Here is an 18,480-nt window from a genome sequence, read left to right on the forward strand (position 1 = left end):
AACCACTGGCGTGACGTATTCTTATAAAGCATGGCTTTGTGTCAGCTAAAGAAGGCAATTGTGTGTGTTTAAGTATTTGTCCATAGGGATATCCCTAGGGTTGATTTTGAAGAAAATTTACTTCATTAGTAGGGTTTTCTGGGCTTGGTATTTTTCTGTAGTCCTTGAATAGAAATCAGAGAAAAAAATGTTAAATTATGTATTGATAAATTTGCAGAGGAAAAGGAGATATAAAATATTCATATTGTGGTGTGAAGGAGATTCAGTCTTTGGAATAAATACCATGACTAATCATGAAGTCCACTGTTTAGGGATGATAAGATAAAAATGTCTGAAAAAGGAATAGAAGAAAATCTAGCTGTTTTGCAAGAGAGGAACAGCAGATCAGCATATCCTAAATAGCTGAACACAGATATGTTCAGAGACTGAGTCAGTGTAAGTCAGGGTAGAAGTAGTCAGTATAATTCTTATTTTTCTTGTCCCATGCTGGTTAATCACGAATCTCTCAAATTTCTGCAAAGTCTTATTAGATTCTTCAATTCTGCTTTTAATTTGAAAAATATCATCATCTTTTCCAGGCTAGTCTCCCTTGCTCCTCTGGGCCAGTGCCTAAGTCTTTGTTGTGGTCAATTCCACTGGTAATAAAACTCATTGAGTAGCATTGAGCTTTCTTATTTATATAAGTGTTCTTAGTAGTACATGAAACATGACTGCAACTTGCCATTATGATGTTTTAAACTTGCTTTTTTGGGGAATTGTGCATTTGACTCCTTTCACAATTATCACAGGTTTAAAGGTTAAAGGAGACCTAGTAACCGGAACAGTGTGAGCAGGTAACTTTCTTTTCCTTGTGCGGCAATAGCCTATAGTGATGTGAGAGGGACAAAGTGGGGAAAAGATTTTTGTTGTTTTTTTTCTTTTTTCCTTCCAGAAATATGCCGCTAGCTGGAAAAACTTTAAATTTCCTTTTTCTAGCTGACCCAAAATGTAGGATGGAATACTTATTATCAGACATGTATTTGGCTAACTAGTAATATATTTTGCCTTCTCCCATCATAAGCAAGGTTTAAACATTACTCCAGCACCTTGCCGTCATCTGGCTGATGAAACCACAAAGGGAGGTTTGTGAACCCCAGGGAGGGGTTCAGTGCCATATGTAACTATGAGCACACAAAATAGCAAAGTATGCATTTGACTGTCTATAAATGTGTCCCTGAGAGTTTGACCTAAATTACACCAAATGAGGCCAAATCACACTTTTTGGTATAATTCTGCCTTTCCTCTGTAGGAAAAGAAAGTAGTCATTAAAGACAGCAAGCATGATGCATTCAGAATCTTTGCAGAAGGCCACATGTGGAGAAGGTTTATAATCAAAACACATCATTACTCATTGCGGTTTTGCTCAGTCTACACTCACTCTAGCACCTAAACTCCAAAGCAAAAAAATTCTGCTTTTGACATGTTACTTGGCTCTTTTCACTTGTGGATATAGTATGAAGTTTGGAAACCTACTGGGCAAAACCAGACAACATACTCTTTTTTTTTTTTTTTTTTTTTTTTTTTTTTTTTTTTTTACATGTAACATCTGGACTCCCTAGCATCTAAGTGCATGTTGAACAGAAAATAACATTGCTGTGAATCGTGTACAATTCAACCCATTCATGAAGAAGAGAAGCCAGTCTGTCTGACAGGGAGCAGCAAGGGCTGGCTGCTCCCCAAAGGAAAGCGAGCCAGGAGCTGAGGGTGAGCCGTGCACTGGCTGTGCCATCACCAATGGGCTGCAGTCCCACAGGCTCTGAACACAGCAGGCAGCGCCATGTGCTCTAACAGGGTCTACTGATGGTCTCAGACATGACAAAAAATGAAACAAAGTTCAGGATCCAACCGGAGGGTACAGCCAGGAGTAAAAGTAGGCAAGGCCAGATTGTCCTTCCATAGGTGCCTGGTTCAGTTCTTAATGACGTTATCACTTTGTTACTGGAGGTTACTGAATCTCTACAGGTGCCTGAAACAGCACATATATCTGCACCTAAGCTGCTGGAGATCATTGTTTAGTATCTGGAGACAAACCTGCCTTCATCCCAGTTCGTAGTTCAGGATCACATGTGAATACACAGCTCTTTGTTCTTCTCTTGTGTGGAGGAAATAACTTTCAAAAGAGGAGAGATGTTGATATGTTGGGGTAGTGCTTGATGAAGGAAACACTGCCACTTCTATCGCTGTCAGAGGTTATGTGTCAACGCTCTCTGCACTCGTAGAAGCCAGAAAATCAAGTCATCCCTGAGATGACTGGTCTGGTGTAAGGGCCTTGAATTGCCTGCCTGAATATGTTGAATTTATCCTTCCAGGAAACTTAACAGCCAGGTTATTGGTTGAGAATTAAATCGTGTGTGGACTCACAAGTTAGTAACCTGACCTCTGAGATAGCCTTCCCACATTAAGGGTATGTGGTAGTGAGATTCTAGAGGTGATCTAAGCTCCTATACCTTTCTTTGTTAGAGGATTTTAGGAATATATACCACTCTGCATGAGAGAGTGAAAACCTGGAAATGTTCCATTTAACAAAAAAATAATCTTTTTCTATGCTTTCTGGTGACGAAGATAGCTTTATTATTTATTATTTATAATCACTGCATTGCTGTAAACCTGCAGCCAGACAGAACAAAGCAATCCTTGTCTTCTGAAAATACTGTGGCTCAAACTGTTACAAATTCCAAGTCAGCTTTGCATATTTTTATTGCTTATATAGAGACCTTTGTAATTCATGTGCAGAATGAGGTGAAATGGAAAAATAAATTATCTGTCTTTCTAAATTTTCCTTGCTTTTTCTGCACCTTTTCAAAATGCTGTAGTAAATGTTACTCTATGGAATATACTTTTATTATAAATACAACAGCTGATCTTACTAAAATACTAATTAAAGGTCATACTATATGCTGATGTGTAATGTATACAAGAGCTTTTCATTTAAAGATGACAACAATAGGCACACGTAGCCTAAAGAAAATGGGGAAGCAAAGACTGACAAATTAAATAATTCTGTTCATGGTTACTTGGCTTTTGGCGACAGAATAGAGCTCATTTCATCCAGCTCTGCGCTCTCTTGATTTATGTTGAATCAGAATGGTAATTTTCCTCTAGCTGCACAGTAGAGTCAAATTGTAACTGTGTGGCTTGAGAGGATGCCCTTCTTTCCATGTGCCCTATAATACACAAGCAAGCCTATAGTTATGGTGCATGTATTATTTAAATTGTTTTTGCAAAGCTTATAATACTAGTGTAATGTACGCTATTTTGTAAAAGCTTTGTAAAAGCACCCCTCCATACACAGTAAGTAGTATCTGGTATCTCGTATCTGAAATCTAACTCATTTATATCACATTCCCACACTCATCAGGCAAACAATAAATAAAGAATTTTTCTGTTCTGTGAACGCTCTGGAACAAGACTTCAATATACTTAAGCTTGATTCTTTTGTCTGTATAAATTCTGGTGTTCCTTTATAGAAGAATAACTCAGCAGTTCATCTCCACAGGGAGGCAAATATAAATATTTCAAAACAAAGTTATGTTAAAAGCCAGGGCACTGGAAGAAAAGTTACGATAAAATCTTGGAAATACAGATTAAAGAACTATCTAAATGGTATTGATTTTTGCTTATTCCATGGTACCACTTAAATAGCCTAATTCAAATGGAGTCCTAGTTTGTTTGCTGATAGTATTTAACACATACAGAGGCCAGACTAGAGTTAGACCCTTCTCTGATGACCTTCAGAGGACAACAGAGGAAATAGTCATTGTTACCCCTTTGACATTCATGTGGAGAACTGAGGCACAGTGAGATTTACTGGTTTGTGCAAGATCCCGCAGAAATACATGCCTGGATTCAGAACTGAACTGCTGTCTTCTAGAAGTTCAATTCCCATCCAGTACCCTAGACATAAACTTGTCCTTATTGGAGATAAATGCCTTCTGATTGTGGAAGAGAAAATTAAGATTCACAGTAGGTGCAAATATCACCAATGTCTAGGTGACTGATGTTGATTAAAAGCATCACTTAGTGAAAACACAATGCCAGAATTAGGTCCTCAGTGCCGTGACACAAAAGCTGGTTTGTTTGCCTAGTGGGATATGCTAATGGACAGAAGTGTAGACAAAGATTTGTCTGCTCGGGAGACTATTTCACACTTGGAGGTTTAATGGAAAACTTTGTTGGATTTGTTCAGATCTCTCAATAGGAATGCTAGCAACTGCAGTTAAGTGGAGCTCTATTGAAAGCATATGCAGAGTAAGCACTTTTCCACAACCTAAATAAATGTAGCTATTTTTGAGTGCACGTGTGTGTTGCTCTTACCAAGATCACAGCAATTTTAGTTTTGAGAGAAAGCACTGGAAAGAAGAGGCGAGCCCACAAAATTTCTCTTGAACTCAGCATGTCTATAAATATTTATTCTGAACTGTTGAACTAGAAACTTATAGCCACATCAATTTATACTTAGTATTTCAGTTAGTGCTTTGAGGGTTTTTTCTTTTAAATGGTGGTTGTTCAGCCCTTGATTTTTATTTTTATTTTAAACACAGCATTTTGTATATTGTACTGTATGAGTTATCTCTGCTAAGATGTTATTAAGAAGTACGTGTGAAGCCTGGAAAACTTACAGATTTTACAGATTATTACGGGATAAAAACATCACTGACAGTTGCTAATGAGCAGTTGATATTTTGCAATAGGCTTATGTATGGAAGTCTTAATTATTTAATACATAGCACTAAATTGCATGTAGCGGAATAAACAATGCAACGAGAAATGCTAGATATTTAGGCTGTCTAATGTGTTCATATCTTTATAATCCAACGTTGCATTTTATACTTCTTTGTAATCACATCAGTTCTACTTTTTCATGAAATTTAAAACAAATGACATTTCATGCCCCATGCGTTTGCCAGCCCTACCAAGTAGCACGAACAACAAAGCAGTACACATAACTTAGGAGAATTTTTATAACCTATCTAGAGCACTGCCTTTGCCAGCAGCATTCATCACTATCAGCAGACAGTCTTTAAATGAACATATAACTGTGCAGTCAAGTCGGCAACAAAATCCAGTTTTAGCATTTTCTGTGGCCTCTGCCAGACTACTAAATTGCAGGAAATAAATCTTGTCTGGCTGGAAATTGATAAAGCACGGGCATGTTCATTCAGAGCAAAGAGTTTTTGTTACCACCTTACATTCCAGACATGGATTGTTGCCCTTAATTACGAATTTCATAGCTCCAAACATATTTTCCAGTAGCTGTGTGTTTTGGGCACAGAAAGAAAGCATGTATTTTCTTTGTTTTATTCAGTTTCTACAGTAGGTCACGCATACTGTGTATGCTCACGTGAATTTACAAAGATTCCTTACCTGTTGATGGCATGTATTGATATTGAATTCCTAAGAACAGCATTCTCAAGCTGGGAAAGTACGAAGCTCTTTTGGTCAGTGGCATAGCTTCTACGAGAAGATAGGGCCACTAGTATTCAGTGATGCGTAAAATAAATTCACGTCCTATTAAGACAGAAACTTTGCAGCAGTAAGTAAAATAAAAATAATCTTTCAGTCTTCCAGAAATAATATGCAACGGAAAAATTAGTTTTTTGCAAGTGTTATTACAGTGAATGATGATCATTCTCTTGAGAAAGGAAAGAAATGTAGTTGATTGTCATCTTTTAAAAGTGGCTGCCAATTCAAACCCCTAATATTATTGTTAAGAAGGGATTGTTGCTCTGAAAATAACTGATGCTGTTTAGTTTTGCTTTTTTCATGTGGTATCAACAGAGTTCTTTGAGCTGATGATGTCCTAGTCTCAAGCTGTGGCTCAGTGTCTGGATTCTATGATCAGTTCTGTGAGTCAAAACATCTAAATGTTTAAGTTTTTCTTCTAAGTGGGGACATATACACATTTTGCTAAAGACAGAGTGAAATGTTGGTGTTAATTTCATCCTGTACTTGTCAGCAGGCTTCCTACTGCTTCGGCTTGGTCTAAACAATCTTTATCCACCTTTCTGAATTGTTACTGAACAAAGAGTTCACAACTGAATGTAAAAATCTTTGTCAAGTGTTAAAAACTAAGCCTTTTTTGTGGTCAGAACAGGGGAGACAGTTTCCCAACAATTTCTTTTTATTGTGTTAAACTGTTTTATGTTTCAGCCTTTCTTCTAGTGCTGCCAAATAAAATTTATGAACAAAAGTAGAAGCAAACACAGTAAATCAGACTGTCCTGTTGAAGTGGAAATGAATGAACTGCTCCTGTTCTGACAGCTCTCCCACCACAGTGAAATTCTGGTCTGATTTTTCAAAATCTTGTTTCCTGTAGCAAAGATTGCTGCTGCTCTGAAATGAACACTGGTCCTATCAGGAAGCTTATGGCGTGCTCCTGAACTCATTGCTGCTGACTTAAAGCAGCTGCTTCGTTTAGTACTGTTTGATAGACATCTTGATTCAGAATGACCAAAGATGGGGAAGAAGAGAAGGATGGGGAAAGAGAGAATATTTTAGGGGCTTACTACGCTATGTGGAACCATTAGCAAGAGCCTTATTTCCATTCAGCAGCCACAATTGTTTCCCTTTGAACTCATTTACGTTCTTACTGCATAATCCTAAATGACCCATAACCACGCACATAGATCAGCTGTTTCTTTGCATTTTTTGGCATTTTAAGCTATTCAAACTATTCAACACCTCATAAAATTTAACACTTTTTAAAAGGACTTAACATCATTTAGTCCATGGGAAGAAAGCTTCCTCTTTGCAGTTTGCTTTTTTTATTTTCCTTTGAGCGACTCAGAAGCAGACAAAATTCTCATTAAAATTGATGAGAGTTCCACCCAAGAGAGGGCTGCAAATTTTATCTTCCCTGTTTTTTTTGAGAGCTCTTGTGCTTGCCCTTGCTTTTTTGGCCCTTTCTGCAGACACTTCTACTCTGCGAACTGTATGACAGTATTGAAGTTATTGAGAGCTGACAGAGTCGTATCTTATTACGTTGCTCACATTCTCCTATGGTGGCGAGCTAAAATTCTCTTATTTTTAACACTATTTTACATGCTTATTTTGCTGCCAAGACTCAGGGCCTTTGGACCTATTTTGTCTGGACACTCTTTACTATTACTTGTTACTGTGTACTTTGATACCCGTATACAAACACATTAATATGATGTTAATGGCTTCAGTCATTTTTCAGGGTAAGAAGAGCGGCTGCCCTCCTGGGTGGCAACTTCAGTTCAGTCTTTGCATTGGTTGCTGCAATAGCAAATTTGTTGTCAAGGAGGAAATATGGTCAGATTATTTGATCTAACGTTACTAAATATGAAAAGCTAATTTCCTTTCAGTGTGAGTTTGGCAAAGTCTCTGGGTGTCTCCATGTGTCAGATCCTCAGCTATGAAGTCAGAGTGACGCTTTCCCACATGACAGCTACCTATTTTGGAACTGAAGTTGTCTTTAGTTTGTACATAACTCAGTACGCTGCACAATCCTCCCTTGACAAAGTGTCAGAATTTCACCACCTTGCAGAGACCTTGTCATCTTTGTGTGACAGTGTAACTGATAGAAATGTGCAACAACTACAAGGGAGTAGGAGGGAGCCAGGACAGCATCTGCGTGGCAATGGGGGAAACAGCCTGAGCTTTCTCCTAGACTTTATCCAAGGTTTATGGCATCTGCCTGCTTTTGAATTGCGAACCTAGACAAACTTTTTTAAAAAGGGGAAAAATTGCACAATGACTAAATATAAATATAGATCTAAAGATGGTCAGAGATTCAGTCTACTTATAATCCCATCTTAAATTCAGAAAACTTGTATTTCCAGGGAAAAAAAGTCCAGGTGAGCTATATGGGTGGTTTGCATAAAACTCTCCTCATGCGCTTAATGGCTACAGGTCAGCTGGCTACAACATGGAGAAAGTAAAAAGGCAGATGTTGCTGCTGGTAGAATGATTTATTAAAGCTCCATCAAAACACCACTGCCACTCTGAGACTGCAACACTTGCGTGAAAATGCCCCCATTAGTGCGCCAGAGGTTTCCAACCTCTGATTCACTTGCTGATTGACATTGCAGCTACACAGAAATGTGTTTCTCTACACAGTGCGTTCCCCTCATGCCCACTGTGCTGGAAAGGGTAGAGTCCACCTCGATAGTGTTCTGAATTTAATCTGAATGATGTTTCAGGTTATTTGGGGGCTTTCTGAAGACTCCTATTAAAATGTTACTTTAAATGTAACAAACTTAAACTTATCCTTTAAATAAAATAAAACCTAATTTAGGAAAGCACCTGTGCATGTGATTAACTCCAAAAGATGTAAGTAGAGCTTAAGCATTTTCTTAAGAGCTGCATTAATTTGGGCTGGTGTTTGAACTTAGAAATTAAATAAACTGAAAGCAGCTTGACACCCAGTGCTGCTCTGAAATTCCACTTGAGTCCTTCAGAAATAATTTAGGACAAATGGACATGTAGATGTTATGGTACCTGGTAAAGCAATGCTTTATTCAGACAGCTATACTCCAGTGACCGAGCACAAACCCTACACTCCATGCACCTCTGGGAACTCTCCACCATGAATTTTACAAAAAAAATATGATTAAATGTAGAAGATTGAAGAAGAAATGATCTGCAGCTGCTGTCTGCTTTTCAGTTAGCAGACCATGTCTTCCATGGATAGGTCATAAATTCTTCACTGCTGGGAGTACCATAAATGCTGATTCCCCTAAAGAACTGTAGTAGTATATGTAGTGTTCAGCACCTCCGCGATCTACAAAAAGGGGTTGAATAGTGAGATAACAAAATTTGCAGATAATACAGAACTACTTTAAAGAGTCAAAACTAAAATTGGTGGGGTGCTATCTGTGAAAGGATCTCATTCTGTTTTGTGCCTGGACTATAAAACATCAAATGCTCTTTGGCATTGTTGAGTACAAAGTAGAAAAATAGAAGATACTTAGTTCAGTTTTTATTAGCTATTACTATTTAAAAGAGTGATATTGCCCTGAACAGCTCTCTGACTAATTAGCTCAAGGTGGGAAAAATTGCAAACAGATTTAAAAAAAAAATGGAAGAAAAAAAAAAAACATCAACAGTCTGCTGTGTTAATCTAGAAAACTTTGGGTCCTTACGTTTTGTATGCTACATGCAGTTCTGATCTGTCCTTTTCTTAGGCTAGAAAAGAGACAGAAAATTTGGCAAGGATTATCTGAGGTATTTCATGGCTCCTAGTACAAACACAGATTAAAAAAAAAAAGGGCTCTTCAGCTTGAACGATACAAGTAGACAAGGATTTGAAACAGGTTTATAAAATCATGAATGACATGGAAGCATATAAAGGATGTTTATTTGCTGTTTTCCAAAATAAAAAAAATAGAAAGCTACAGTAAAATGTCAAACGGCAAGCTTAAACCAGACAGTGCCTCGCATGCAGTCTGGGAAGCCTGCCTAAGGCTGCCCTAATGATGTACTAAGGTACTGCACTTGATCAGGCTTGTACGCTCCAGAGAAAAAGTTCTGGCTGTTCCCTGGATTTCCACTACATGCATGAGGCAAACCTGGTTTTGTGACCATCTCATAACTTGACATTTTCAGATGGAAAATCCAAACCAGCTTTATTTGCATAATTTCTGCAAAGCTTCACACAAACGTAGGGTCCAAAGTATTCTCCTTACAAAGAAGCTTTCTGTTTTTCATGAATTCTCCAGTTCATTACTGTTTTGGGTACCTTTCCTTTCTTGTAACATCTTTTGCCCACGACCACCATAACGGCTGCGTTTGTGTATGTTTTCTGTGTGCATGTATCTTTACACATTTTAAGATGTAAGTTTTGCCCTTGGGTACCCGAATTCCTACTTAGACAATTAGGAATTGTGAAGTACGCTAATAGTTCACTAGACCCAGTTACATATGTTTCTTCCAGATTATCTAAATAGTGTGCATGTAATCCCAGCATTGGTTTATGATCTGAACAGAAAGCATGCTTCCAGCCAAATGGAGCATTGCAGAATTAATGAAGCAAGATCTAATGAGTTTTCATCAGAGTCAAGGAATTTTGTATAAGATAAACTTTTATCTTTTGCTACAGAATTCTAGAGCATCAGTACTAGTGTCAGGGAGGGAATAAGCACAGAAGCATGGCAGAAACTTATTCTTCCACGTGATCAAATCATTCCACGCTTTCTAGGATGAATGGACGTTTTGCCAAGCTCCTGCAGAAACCCTTGCACATTGCCAGACAGCGAAGTGAAACTCTGTGAAAGGCTCACTCGTGTGAAAGCTTAGAGAATCCTTTAACTCTTTACTTTTCCCTAGCTTCTGTCTCACCTGGATCCTGTAATTATATCCTATGATCTACAGTATAGATTCGGGATCCATAATCTGAACTCGGTCCTTGTAAGTTTATGATATTGTGGGACTTTTAAAAATAAATTAAAGTATACAGGTTTTCATTCATATCCCCATAATTGGGTACAGCAGTCAAAATGAGCCAGATGTGCTCAGCACTCACTATCGTGTTTTAAGTCAGTGAAAACTACACATTACTCAGCATCTTCTGAAATTGGGCCACAGGTTTTTCCATCGGACTAGGAAGAACTTCATATGGCACACTTACGTTTGCATTGAAATAATCATTTTAAAGGAACAGCTTTTAATAAATAGGAAGAAAGTGCTAATTCTCTTTGTACCTTCTGGATCTTCTTACCCTTTGCATTGAATTCTATGAATTGCATCTCCAAGTAATTTTTCCATAGCTCGCATCAGGGCAAACAGGACAATGACAAATCTTGCAGCCTTTTTATGTTAGTGCTGTGGCATATGGTCTTTCTACTCGACTAAAAGAATATTAGATTTCCTTTACTCATGATGTTACCATTAGCGATATTAAGGAGTTCAATTTGGCGAAGGTTTTCTTTTCATTGCCACAAATGAGAATCAAGCAAAATGTCTAGGGTTTGAAACTTCTATGGGTGAAATCTTGAGAAGGAGCTCGATGTAACTATGGATGGTCTGAGGTTGCTTAAGGAAAGAATGCAGTGATTGCCAGAATTGCAGATAAGTGCCTGAAGAATGATTTGTAGTATTTGGTAGTGCTTTGCAGATGTTTGATTCTACTTTCTACTTTTGATTTTTGTTTCTCTTTTACTTTATTTTTGCTGGTTTGGTTCGGTTTTTGGCGGTTTGGTTTTTTTTGCAAGATAACGGTCTGTTTGAAGGCCTGTGTTGTCATTCTTCTCTCCCTGCTCCACACCATTTGGGAGAAGAAACAGATAATTGCACACACCAGTTGTGAAGACTTATGTTTTCAGAGTTGTGTTCCAGTTATGGTTCTGCCCAAAGAACTAACTTATGAGGACTGTGTGCATGTGGAACAAGAAACCTAAACAGCAGATGCAGTGTACCAGAGTTCAACGCTTAAACAAAAACATACCCAGGGTTTACGGAAAGACCATTATTGTTTCTTGTACGAACAATAGGTAATACTTTGAAGTGAGCTATGTTTAGCCCTGATATGTATTTTGGTTTTGCTTTAAATGAGGCAATTGTAGATTCTAGACTGCTCTGTAGAAGAGGTAGGTTATTTGCTTTGTTTGCAAGGTCTCCAAATATTTAACATTTTCATGTTTAACTGTGCCAGACAAGTTCTCTGCTTTGGAAGCAAGCTTTTAAAATGGATAAACTATTCTTGAGATATAGTTTGTGTGTGTTTAAAGTCTCAGAAGGAGCTTAACAATGTATCATGTCCACTTTCCTTTATCAAGAACATCTGCTGTTCATTTGTTAGAGCAAACTGCAGCTTGAGCCTAACCAAAGCTTTGTTATGAGACTTACAAAAGAGCTGCACTGGCCAGAACCATGTTTCCCACCTGCACTAACCAAAAAATCTAAATTAAAATAAAAATATACCACCTATTAGGTGGAGTTGTATTCACAATATTCATGTTGTAGTCTCCACAGTTTTGCTGTACTTCTTTTCCTAAGACTGACATTAAAAGCTCACATCTGTATGAACAATTACATCAAGACGAGGCTTTTTTTCTTATTAGAGCGCACAGCTCCATCCGTATGGACAGAGCACGTGTTACAGTGTATCCAGTTCTTAGCATCCTTTGCTAAATTTGCTCTCAAGTACTTCACTCCCCTCACAAGTCTTTTGATCAAGGTTCAGATCCAAAAACTCTTGGCTCTTGATTCAAGGAAGATAGAAGACACTGGTTAGAGTCTGATGACTATGGGAAACACCTCTTTTCTTGTAGGACCTAGGATGAGCCGCATCCACAGAACAGCTGTTACTGTCTGGATTGAGTCTCTTCAGGCTGCATGAGAGCCGTCAGCTATATGACCTTCAGACCAGCCCATATAATACATAACTTGCAATAAAAAGAATAATATTCCATTTTTGCTAAGACCTATACACTGGAAGAAGAGGTACACTATACAGTCACTACTGCATTTCAAGTGTAAGTGCTATACGTTGTTTTTTCCTATACCTTCATTTCTTTGAGTAGAATTACACTTAAAAAATTTTCATGCTACTTAATCACATTTCTTCTTGTGCTTTCTTGATACAATCTGATGGATCAATACTCTAAGTTTTGCAAAAGGTGCAAGCAGTTCATGCCCTGCTAGTAATGAGTATTTGCTGTGCCAAGTCCCTTCTTTTTTTGTGTCAGGCTTTTGTTTGCAGGTAGCAGAATAAAGGTCAAACTTTGTCAGAGATTCTGAATGGTTTTCCACATGTCCCTTGACATCTCCTCCTGGTGTGACTTCTAATGAATCTACCCAAAGCATACAATTTGGAGATCAATGGTAACAACTGACAATTATAACTGAGGCTGTCCTCTTTTTATCCCTTTGCAGCTTCTGATATCTATGGCCTTTTCTGAGATGTACTTCCCAGAAATGACTAGTTTCTGGTTGAAGGTGGGCATGGAACAGAGGACAGGCTACAAACCCTTCTCTAAAGGTTACCTCGCTTTCTGACGTTCCTTAATGTTAAGATAGGCAGGCAGGCAGCCAAATAAGCAAAACCCTTGCTGTTCTTCTAAAGGAGGTCACTGTTGTCAGACATCATCTACTAACCTACTGGCCAATTTCTCTTAAATGTCTGTTCCTTGTCCTGTCCACTATAGATGTGGGAAATAGTTTCTTCTCTTCTGCTTTGCAGGAAGCTTTATGCATTAAAAAACATTTCTCATTATTGCCATTCTTCTTGTAAGACTTGTTACCCTGGTCATGCAAACTTTGTTTTCATGTTGTTTTAATGCTTCCAGAAACTACAGTCTAACTATAAATGTGCTAGCTACACTACTAACCATTAGCATTTTCAATAAATTATTTCTCTGTGTTGCAATGAATGAGATACAGGCTAAGAGCATCACTTCTAATAGCCTCAAGGGCTGCATATCCCTTGAAGTCTCAAGACAAGTGGAAAAGTCTATTTTTGCAGAACCCTTTATCAGTCCACATGTTAATTAAAGCAACAAGAACTTCCATACATTTTCTCTAAGAAGTATATTCTGTAATTTTCCATCTCAAATATAAATAGAAAGTTATGATACCAAATTCTTCTCACTAAGAACCAGGTGTCAAAAATAAGTGTCCCTTAGCTACAGGAGAAGCAAACCTGCTTATTTTAGGATGTCAAATGCTACCTGCTACACTCTGTTATTCTTTAACAGCCTACAAAGGGGACAACCTTCCTCAAAAATCAGCAAGGTATGCAAATTGAGTTGAAACCTACATTTTAAATAGCATGTGAAGTATAAAAAGTTGAATAGAGAATATTTCTGTCTTTCAAAGGTAAATTCAAAACCTTTTTTTTTTTTTTTTAGATGGATTGAACCACCCAAATACAATTGATTCTTTTATTCAACAATTGAATAGTTTACGTACATAGGTCTTAATTCTGGATTTTGTGGAATTAAAGGCAAAGGTGGTCTACAGAAATAGCAGCACAACTGAATACTATGTGCTGACAGAATCTCAATGTTTTAGAATTCTGACTTCATGGGAGAAGGATTGTGTCTTGAGAGGAATTTTAGTCATTAGTGGAATTCATATTGCAGCATATGAAATCATCTCTATGAGGGGAGTTATTCTGAATAGCAACTTCATAACAGTTGTATCATTGCCAGTCTTAGCACAATTTTTGATGTGCCTGTCTATATATGATGTAATTTGGGGGAATTTTGCAAACCAAGACATCCTTTTGATAGCTGTTTTCTTCCTGATCTCATTGCTTGTATGTTGATGTGACCTTGAGCAGCAACATGGGATGTTTATCTAGTCCTTACCATCAAGCATGGAATACCTCAGCCAGTATAACATTTGTAATGCTAAAATATATGTCCTGTAATGTTTGCCATCATTTCCAATAGTCTTAAGGTGTTACTGTCAAAATGAGTGACAGTAATAGTACACACCCCATCAGTGTTTCACAGTTATTTACACTTTGGTTTATTGTCACTTATGGCTGACTGTCTTTGGATGCTATGGGTTTGTGTTCATTGTTAACCTTACTGGAGACAGCAACAGTTGTTACAAAGCAGGATATGACTTTGAAGGTAAAAGCATGAGACAAAAGAGGGCATCTCATTGTCCTAAACTGCTATTGCAGCTGTGATGCATTTAAGTAGGCAAACCTATGCTTTTTTGAAATTGGTATATAAAGAGTTCTTTTATGGAGTGTAGATATAGGCCAAGTTTTAGAAAATCTTTCCTGTGCTTTCAAACAAGAAGGATCACTGAATATTCTGGCATCGGTGGTCACTGGATGCCTTTAGGTTTGTGAGAATGCGGACTATTTTGTAGCAGCTCAGTTTTTAATAATACTGTCCTTCAGAGTACAGCTTCAATAGGTTTTTTCTCCTTATTTCTTTTCTTTGGGAACCTGGTGCCATCCCATTTCCCCCAGACCTAGATGCAGAACTGAATCTTAACTCTGGAAGCTGCACGGGCAACAGGTTCTCTCTTAGCTCTTTCCACTTGCTGAGCTGAGGCATAGAGCAGAAGGCCTGTTTTACCTTAGCAGACTTTTCCAAGAAGACTCTAAGCAGCTGAAGGGTCCAGACAAAAACTCAAAACTCATGTTTGGGCTAATACAATGGTTATTTGCTGCTTGCTGTCAGTTTTCCACTTGTTAGTGTTGTACAGCAGGTAAAGAAAAGCTGTAGCCTCACTGGGACTGGCAATACTCACACAGGCCAAGCTGTAAATAAAGGTTATAGCCTTCTGCTGCTGGGCATTAAATAAACAGATAAATTTCTCTTTGCTGTGGATTTATTCAAGGCAGATGTTTTTAGTAAGCCCTGGAAAGGTTAGGGAGGAATATAAAACCTGCTGCAGTTCTGGAATTGATCCATTAGGATCAAAACCTAGTAACCAGTGATTCGTTTAAGGGTCCCTGACACTTTTATGGCAAAACTATGTATTTCAGAGAGGGCTGGCTCAGTTTGAAATGCATTCCAAACCCAAACCTGAAATAAATCCTTGCAACAGAGCATTTCTGTAAACTTCTGCTTTCCCATCATATCATTTTTGACAAACAATGAAAGAAAAAAAATACAGAGTTTGGGAAGGGAATGACTCAACCTTTTCAAAGGAAATGGCATGCTGATCGCCTGTGTTAGTAATTTTCTCTATGGCATTTCCTCAGTGTAGAGGTGTGGATGAGCAAAATAATACAGACATAGCAAACATAAAATAAACACATGGAAGAAATGTAAAAATGCTTAATGTAGGCTGAGCCGTGTGATACTGGAAGAGCATGTATAATGGTCTACCAGAGCTTGAGGGGTCAGGTAAAAATGGCCCTGTGTGGTCCAAGAGGGACTTAAGAATATGATAAAACAAAAAGAAAAATGGAAGAAAGGTGTTTTCCATTGGTTCAGCCCCAATTGTTCCCTGGGATAAGTGATGGAAGGTTTATGCTTGGGAGCTTTGAAGCTGGGTTGAAAAATACATAGAAGAAAATACACCAGAAGGAATGATTGTGAATTGGAAAAAATAGTATTAGGTGATGTGTAATTGATGACTTGTATTCACAGGCCAGAATCTCAGCAGCTGTAAACAGATGTGGCTAGACTATTGTTAGTAAAGAGGTTGCGATGTGATGCACTGCAAAGGTGGTTCTTTCTTCACACCAATTCAAGCGCTACTCGGTCATTTTACTATTTCACTTGAAATAGCAGTTTCAAAGCCATTTTGCTTAAAATATTTCAAATTCAAGGAAATTGTAATATCCAGTGAAGCAAGAATGAGAGGTAGAAACTCCATTCTAATATACTCTCTGGCTTTGGGTAAGTCATTAATCTATCTGTTGGTTTCTTAACCTAAAATAAAAAGACAGGCAGGAGGGCATTGACAAGTTAATAGTAAGAAAACCGTTCTTTGGTACAAGTCAGTTTCTGTACCAGTGAGCACTTTATCAACTAAGAAGAGCTATGCTACTCTCAAAATCTCATATGATGCTTCACAACTCCCTCTTTCTGAAAATGAGATGTGCTGAAAAAGGTATTCCTGGAAGCCCACCCTCTGAGCAAGCACTAAAGCAATATGCTGGAGTAGTGTTATGGGGCATGGTTGAGTGGGAGCCGCTGTTTTTCAGAAAGCACAGGAAAGAAAAGGCATGGCCACAAAGAGCTGTAGAAAGATGCCGTGGTATTTTTAAACGGCAATCAACTCCCCATTGCGCAGGATCCCACAATGTATTCTCCATAGAATACGGCTCTTACTTAGGTAAAGATAGCCTCAGAAAGAACTTGAGAAGTTTGTAGCAGAAGTGGAAAGTTTCTCCATCTTATTCAGCAAATTCATGCTCTTGGCAAACATTAATGTCCTATTGAGTAAGTAGTGCCAGGAAGAAGGGGTCGCCACATCACTGGCAAAATTAATTTGTTTGAACTGATACCCAAGGAATTAAAGGAAAGAAAAAATTTCTGACAGCTGCAGGTTAAGCTCCAACAGATGAGAAACCCAGCTGGAGTGAGGTGGGGCTGGACTGAAAATGAAAGGTTTTGAAAGAAGAGAACCTAGGAATGGGTAAGGTTGGTTGGCTAAAGATTGTAATTTGGAAAGTAAGTGCTGTGCAGTCAGAAGAAAGCAGAGCTGAAATGCAGATTGGAAACTGAGAGGAGAATGCTGGGAGGAATTTGCACAAGCCACAACCAAGCCTTCTTCAACTCAAGACAGATCATCAATATTTTGCCCACCTGGAGGTTGAAGGGACTTCCTGTTCAGTTGCCAAGATTTGATAACGTAGTTCAAAATGCAACATTGCTCCTTTCCCAGTGAGCAAACACAGCCACAGCTATTACTCATCCCAGCTCATCTTGATCCACTCAGTTACTTCATGACATGTAGGCAAAGGATCAAACAGTCGGAAGGTGGAGAGCTAACATATCAGAGTCGGGGAATAAGAAAGAAGGGAGAAATACTGTAATCAGGAGTTGTTATGACTGGGGAAGTGTGCTAACAGTTAACACATACTAAAGCAACCTTCAAAGAGGATGGCATCTCTCATAAAGCAGAGGAGGAACCTTTGCCTGCGGAGTTAATTCTTTGATGGAAACTGGTGTATGTCTGCTTTTCCCATTCTTTTATGAAAGAAAGACACAGATCCTCAGCAGGTTTCAGCAGCTCAATTGAAATCAATAACTCCATTCTCAGTTGTGCCAACAGTCTTTAGTTGTACCAACTGAGAATCTGCTTGCAAATCTGAAGGTATCATTAATGCCATAGCAGGCAAGGATATATTAATATGGTTGCTATTTAACGAGCACAGGACTGGTTCATTTTGTTGAAAACTCCTCTTTGGGCTAACAGTAGACCACAAAGCTCTTTAAGTTGAGCAGTGTGTTTGTGTGAATATCTCTAGGTCTTTATAGTCCCCCTACCACCATAACATGAGAATGACCCTTAATGACACTTTCTCAAATTATACCCTTATCTTCTGCTTTTAAAGATCATGACAAAATTTGGTATGTGTCTGCATTTCTTGTCTATATATTGTCAGGAGGTACTATATCTCAGCACACTTGAAAACTAGATGGCTCCATACAGGTTTACAATGTAAGCTTAATCCTTGGCAACCATGCTAGAAATTTTTGGTGTAGATACCTTGCAATCTTGCATACTTAAGGGTATTGTAGCACTACTGCCGTTGAGTCTCTGAACAACGAGGACCCAGGTGTCAGGATTCTTTGTTGGCACTGTCACTATGCTTCTGCAGGTAAACCATTATAGTGGGAAGCTTTCCTGTGTAGGTATCTATCTGCCTGAGTAGTCTTATGATTTTAACAGTTTGACTTATCCAAGATTTTTTTTCATTTCATTGTGTTCTGCCATTTGGCTTGCAAAGAGTATGTGTTTAACAGCTCCTGTGTCAAGAACTTTCCACTGCATTGCTAAATGTCCAACATTTCTTCCTAATACCATCATCTGTTTTGTTTGCCTTCTTTCTCC

General features: G+C 38.3%; 1 protein-coding gene across 5 annotated transcripts in view; it reads left to right on the top strand.

Moving 5' to 3' along the window:
* MYLK (myosin light chain kinase) overlaps positions 1 to 18,480 on the top strand; it is a 220,038-nt gene that overhangs the window by 69,872 nt on the left and 131,686 nt on the right. The gene's annotated exons all lie outside the window — the stretch shown is intronic.

Source organism: Chroicocephalus ridibundus, chromosome 7 (genome assembly GCF_963924245.1).
Source record: "Chroicocephalus ridibundus chromosome 7, bChrRid1.1, whole genome shotgun sequence".
Classification (NCBI taxonomy): Eukaryota; Metazoa; Chordata; class Aves; order Charadriiformes; family Laridae; genus Chroicocephalus; species Chroicocephalus ridibundus.